The following is a 6,606-nucleotide window of genomic DNA, read 5'->3' on the forward strand; positions in this document are numbered from 1 at the left end:
TTTTATCTTTATTATTTTTTAAACTATTTAATAAATTACAAATACCAGCTACTAGGTAAAGCTCATTAAAATTATATTTTAGTGAATTATTTTTAATTATCATATTAAAGCATTTAAAAATAAAAAGAGAAATAGAAACCACTTTACTATTTACAAGTTAATTCTAATTGTTAAACATTAATCATAGAAATCTAAAAGTCATCCACATATGTTGATCTCAGTGCGAGCGACACAATTGAAGGACATATATTAAATGACATCGCAATGTCACATCAATCCCCAGTGACTCCACCAAAGTCCAATACAGTAATAATGAACAATTATTTTTTAAACTTCGGCTGGAGTAGATGACCAAGTATAAAAATAGTGAGAATAGCGCGAACGATTCAGATTAATGCAATAATTAACGCATGCTACTAAGAGTATTTAGGTTGATAGATGTTGGTAGAGTAACTTTTTCCAATTTAAATGTTTATATATATATATTAATTAGACATAACTTTAAATCACATTTATTTTATATAATTATAAAATTGTTATTTAAATTATTAAATAATACAATATAAATATAAATTAAAATAATTAATTGAAAAAATACCGTGATTTAGATTTATCAACTATGAAATACCGTGATTTAGATTTATCAACTATGTTAAATTGTAATAATAATAAAGAAATTAATGATAAACAAGTGTTATATCGTAGCTAGTAGCTATTATATTGTTTAGTTTTAATATAACTAAATTAAATTAAAAGTAAAACTATTAAATTTAAGTTAGTGTTAAGGTTCTAGGTAATTTAGGTTTTATTGATTGGTAAATTGAGTATTTTGTTAATCGCTGAATTATGGTGGTGGAGAATTCAATTCTACTTAACAATAATAATGTCGTATTGTACTAGTAATATATTTGTTGTGAAGGTTGTCTAGAAGGTTTTAAATTTTTTGCAAAAAGGTTGGATAGATATATTTTAAAGGGTAGTTGTTCTTGCCAGAGTATAATTTAGTATTGTTCTTGCGAGATATATCTATGAAACATAGATTGAATATATTCCTTAAAAAAATATATATTAAAATTAAAGCTGATTTATTTACTAAGTTATTTCTTATTTGAATTGAAAATTATTTTAAATTATTATTAATAATTTTATACTTATTTGTTATTAATATTAAGTAAAATCACAACTCTTTTTACTATAAGTATAATTATTTGTTAAAATGATTTTTTAAAGTGTTCACCTACTTGTAATATATATTAAATAAAAATTTATGATTTGAATCAATTTTCACTTAATTATTGATAAGTTTATGAATAAAGTTATGCTTTTCAACTAATAAAACCTGCATGTAACAATATTTATTAATATCGAGCTTGTTAATTAATAATATTTATTATAAAAGTAATTTGAATATTATAAAATAGTTAAGTAATGTTTTAGTTAATTAATGGTTGATAAGAATTTATTTAGTTATTATATGAAATTGAAAATTTAATTGCCTAGTTAAGATTTGCATAAATTTTGGTGGGTAGTAACCACTAAAAAGTGTATATGTACTTTTATATGTTGATCTTATCTATTTTTAATGCAAATATTGATGGTATTTAAGTGGATATGAATATGAGCTATTTTTAAAGATTTTATTATAGTGATTTCTTATAAAATTTAAAAATAAAAAATTTAAATCTTAAAATCACCACATAAATATTGTAATTGTATCCAAAAATTATCACCCAAATATAAATCAATTAGTAATATAATATTATGTTAATAAAAAACCACAATAATAAATATTACAAAATAAAACTTGAATCAATCCTATTATAGATAAATAATTTTAAATATTACAAAGAATCTCTCATTTTCTTTTTATTATAAAAACAAAGTAATACTTCATGAAAATAATACTCTTAATTAAAATATATATATATATACTGCACACCTCTGTTAATAACATTTACTATAGTTGTGGAATGCCTTGATTGCCACTCTACTTGGTGGAAAGTTTCAGATTGAAATCCCTAAAATTTTATTGGCTCCATTCCCTGTCACGGGATTTATTCAAGGTGTTCCAGCAAAAGTTTGTCTACTGCTCATTCCTTCCACACGATGTTGCAGCCCAACTCTGTCTAAAGCTCTCTCCACCCATGCGTAAGTGATTGCAGCGGCCTTCATTCCTGTAAATAATCGAATTCATGAATCCACCCAACTCTGTCTAAAGCTCTCTCCACCCATGCGTAAGTGATTGCAGCGGCCTTCATTCCTGTAAATAATCGAATTCATGAATCCATTCTTTGTCTTATTCGTTATTGTAGTCTTCTTCCATTGCTCTGTATAAGTCTTCTGATGTAAAATCTGTTGAACAGACGAACAGAGAAGGGAGCGGATTACAGTATTGAGACGACTGTTTGTTCGAAAACAATGAACTGTCGGCTAAAGTAGCTGCATCTCCCCCAGAATAATCGTAATGAGGAGATTGCTCGTAACCTAAACTCGACATAGAACAGAGAGAATCTGTAGCTTCTGTTTCGACGGGATTATCAGCCAATGGCAAACCAATACGTTCGGATTCTTCGTCTCCGATGGAATCGTTCACAAGTAGGTCACTCCATGAGGATTTTCTGGTTTCTTGAACATTCCATAATTTGAAGGCTTCATCTGATATATGATTACTGGAGCCCTCATCGTTATAGCCATTTGCTCTTACAATTCCACGCACAGCTGTTTTTATTTTAACGGCAGTGGCTTTGAACACAGGATTCTGAACAGGAACAGGAGATTTTGATCTTGTTCTTCGATTCTCTGAAGTCCCGGGTTGAGATTTGTTCATTGACCGGCATAGCTTCTTGCCCATATGAGTGTTCCAGTAATTCTTGATTTCGTTGTCTGTTCGACCAGGCAGTCGTCCTGCTCTAGAGACCACCTGCACATACATTGTATAGTTGAGATTAACTCAATGGAAGATTTCCAAAATATTTCAAAACCTAAGAAAACCGAAAGTGTGATGTGCACTCATTTTCTACATACCGATTGCCAAGAAGACGATGCAACCGAATAATGAGCTCCTCCTCGTCGGGAGAAATGTTACCACGTTTAATGTCGGGGCGAAGATAGTTCAGCCAACGCAACCTGCAACTCTTTCCACATCGCTTAAGACCTGCAAAACAAAACCTACCCGCTCATTTAGCCTCCCAATGCGCATTTTGTTTGCAATAAAAATTGCAATTAGAGTTTTACTGAGACTCACCTGCTTTTTTAGGGATATTTTTCCATCCATCGCTGCCATGAATTCGAATGTATTCAGAGAGAATCATATCCTCCATGGCGGACCAAGCCCCACGGCTAAGACCTTCTTGTGAAGAGCAAGAGGATCTAACCATCTTCGATATTCTTCTGTAACCCGTTAAGGCTAACTCGAGACAGTTGATGATGGAAAGAGCTATATTTAATGTCCTTAGAGCAGCATGCTACTTAAAGCGATAATAGCATTAAATAATATTTGCCCCTCGTATTATCGGACTAAATAACCTGCTGCTTTGAGAGCATTAAATACCCAATATATGACTGGTTAACTCCAGCCGCTGATGATCTCCTCTGACACGGGACTGACCTCCTCGCTTCTCTTTGGAAAGGCCGATGGGCATATTTACAGAGTCGCCCCATTAGCTTCTCGCTGCTCATAACCACTGGCGCAGTAAATTTTTTACTTATGACGACCATGGGGCCACCCTAATTTTCCGAAAAGGATTCGTACAGTACAAATCTCGCTGTATTACCGCGCGCAAACTAATTAATATAATCTTCTATAAACGCATATTTCTTTTTATAATGGCCGAAAGCGAATGGCGGGCGAGAGATGTTGAGTCAAGTTGTCAACCGTGGTACACTGATACGGATTCCCAGGCAGAAAAAACCAAAAAACTCGGTTTAAGATTTAGGTCATGAACAGAAAGATGACATGAAAGACAACAAATAAAATCAAAATTTAAATCGCCCCACGAACATTTTTAAAACATTAAGTCGAGAATCCATAGAAGAATACGATACTCCCCGGAAATACAATAGCTATATGCACGCATTGCAATCGCTAAGATCCTGGTATCCCTCAAATTCAAGCCAACAACGTGAATCACTGAAACCCACCAATCTCCAGCAAACACGGAGAAAGAGCGGATCAGTGCAAGTTGAATTGTCGTTTCTTAAGGGAGTTGTTATAGAAAAACCTATTATTATGGAATATGATATTTAGAATTTAAATTTAATTTTCTATAAAATGGCAGGCATTTGTCAATTTATTTTTCACCTCACTATTGAATCATGTTTCCTTGTTTTCCTACTCATCGTAGTTATAGAATTAATAATTACCACTTCATTTTCCACTATAGAATTAGCAATGGTTGTTGCACGCATTTTGGTTGCCTATGCCCAACCTTCACTCTTTGAGACTCCAAACACCTAGAAACATAACCAGATACATCATTCTCCATACTTAGCCAATATTGTTGAGTTCTTATTGTTGCAACCATTCTCAAGTAGCTATGATCTACTACATATAGTAAATTTTTTTTTTAAAGAACCAACTTCCTCAATTCTTCATACTCATAAACATACACTATACCTTATGGATAAATATTCAAGGAAATCTTCTTAAATTGACACTCCTAGTATTATTTTGTGCATCTTCTTATTATAATGATTCTTTTACCTATACATGATGCCTAGTCTCTAACAATAGCCTTTAAAAATTTTCCCTTTAAATGTAACATGCATGGCATTTGCCCCTTTATGATTGCATCAACACTATTAATATCTTTCTCTTTCGCATTTTGATACACTTTTTTGTACATATTCCTATTATAACGATTCTTTTACCTATACATAATGCCTAGTCTATAACAATAGCTTTTAAAATTCTTAGCTTTAAATGTAGTATGCATGGCATGTGCCCCTTTATGATTGCCTCAACAATATTATTCTCTTTTTCTTTCGCATTTTGATATACTTACCGTTAACATATTCACTCAAAAATTTCATCCATATTATTTGTCCAAATGTTTAAACTTTATTGCTCGACTAAATATTTCCAAACAATATGGTTTATTTTGTTTTTAGATCCTCTCCCAATTAAGTAATACTTCCATGATTCCAATGCATGTAATAGGGAAAAAATACCGAAATCTTATATGGCGTAATTTATTTCATGTTATTTAATCCTTTTGGACTCATAGCTGATGACTTTCCCATTCTGAATTAGGACTCCACCAAGCCCCCTTTGTTTTCAAATGTACATACCACACAATCTTAATTTGGATATGAAATCTTTGAAAGAAGTACAAAATAAATAATTCCTTCCCTAATTGAAAATCCTATTTACATTATTATGTCCATTCAAACATAATTCCCTTCCTGTGTAAACAAGTGATGGGATGAAAAACTACTCAAAAATATCCTACAATAACTAACTAATCCCATAAAATTCCTATCTCTTAAAACATTCTCCGGTGTTGGAAATCATCTAAAGCCCAAGACTTTTCAATAATATCTTAATCAAAACGATATGAAATTAAGTGGTTCACTTTAATGTTTTGTTTCTAATAATAATAATAATAATAATAATATCCATTTTTAAGGTCACGGCCAAGCCAAACACCAAATTTGTATATGAGACCCGTTTGTTTGTGGGACAAGGGACCCAACTCCGCGCAGCGATTTGACTGCTAAGTCTACGAAGGCATACAAACTCTACCCCCCTCTGGTTTTGAAGCTGTGACCTCTTGGGAGGAAACACATGCTCTTAACCATTAGGCCCACTCAAGTTGTATCCCGCTCAAGCTATATACAGATTCAAAAAGCCAAGATGTCGTGAAGATTGATATCATTGAAATTGTAATGATATTTAATGTGGCTATATATAGTACATGATAAGATAAAGTGGTTTCCATTCTTTTTGGTATCACAAAAATGATAATTTCGTTAATCTTACAACATTTTAAGATTTTTCCATGTCCTAGTTTTAATTTTGTGAGAGTATGTTATTATTTTTTAATGTAGCTATAACCAAAATGAAAATTTTATATTTTAGACTAGGCTTAAAGGCCCTTTTTATAGTACCATATCTTTACCTTATTTTCTATTTCTTCACTGCAACATAGTTTTTCTTTAAATTTAGATGTGATAATATCTTTTATGGTATTTCTATTTTGTACGATGACACTCTCTTCTAGTTTCCAATGGTTTAATTAAGATTTGGCATTTTTATAAATTATGGCATATTTTTTTAAGATCCATATTCTTAATGAGTAAAGCATGAACTTTTAAGAGGAAGATTATAGATGATGTATTATTTTCACTTTAAGATTCCCAAGCATTGTAGAAGCTACAACCACCCTCCAAAATTTTTCCTTAGCTTCGTTTTGGAGCCTCCCTTCCAACCTTCATAGTACCATGTCTTGCTTCATCAAGTACACAAGCTTCATTTTTATTCTTGCACAAAGGTAACTTGTCGATCATAGCTCGATGCATTCCCCTCATAGGTTGATCACCTGGACTTGGTCCAGCTGCAGGCTGAGAAGCTCCCCCAAGAAATTGCACAATTCTGGAGGGCAACTA

At 32.0% G+C, this 6,606-nt stretch overlaps 1 pseudogene; it reads right to left on the reverse strand.

Moving 5' to 3' along the window:
* Nucleotides 1-2,254: 2,254 nt before the first annotated feature.
* Nucleotides 2,255-3,377, reverse strand: LOC149264094 (transcription factor MYB30 pseudogene; annotated as a pseudogene).
* Between the last annotated feature and the right edge of the window lie 3,229 nt (nt 3,378-6,606).

Source organism: Pinus tabuliformis, chromosome 6, assembly GCF_031772625.1.
Source record: "Pinus tabuliformis cultivar Carrire ecotype Pingquan chromosome 6, CPIR1, whole genome shotgun sequence".
NCBI classification, from domain to species: Eukaryota; Viridiplantae; Streptophyta; class Pinopsida; order Pinales; family Pinaceae; genus Pinus; species Pinus tabuliformis.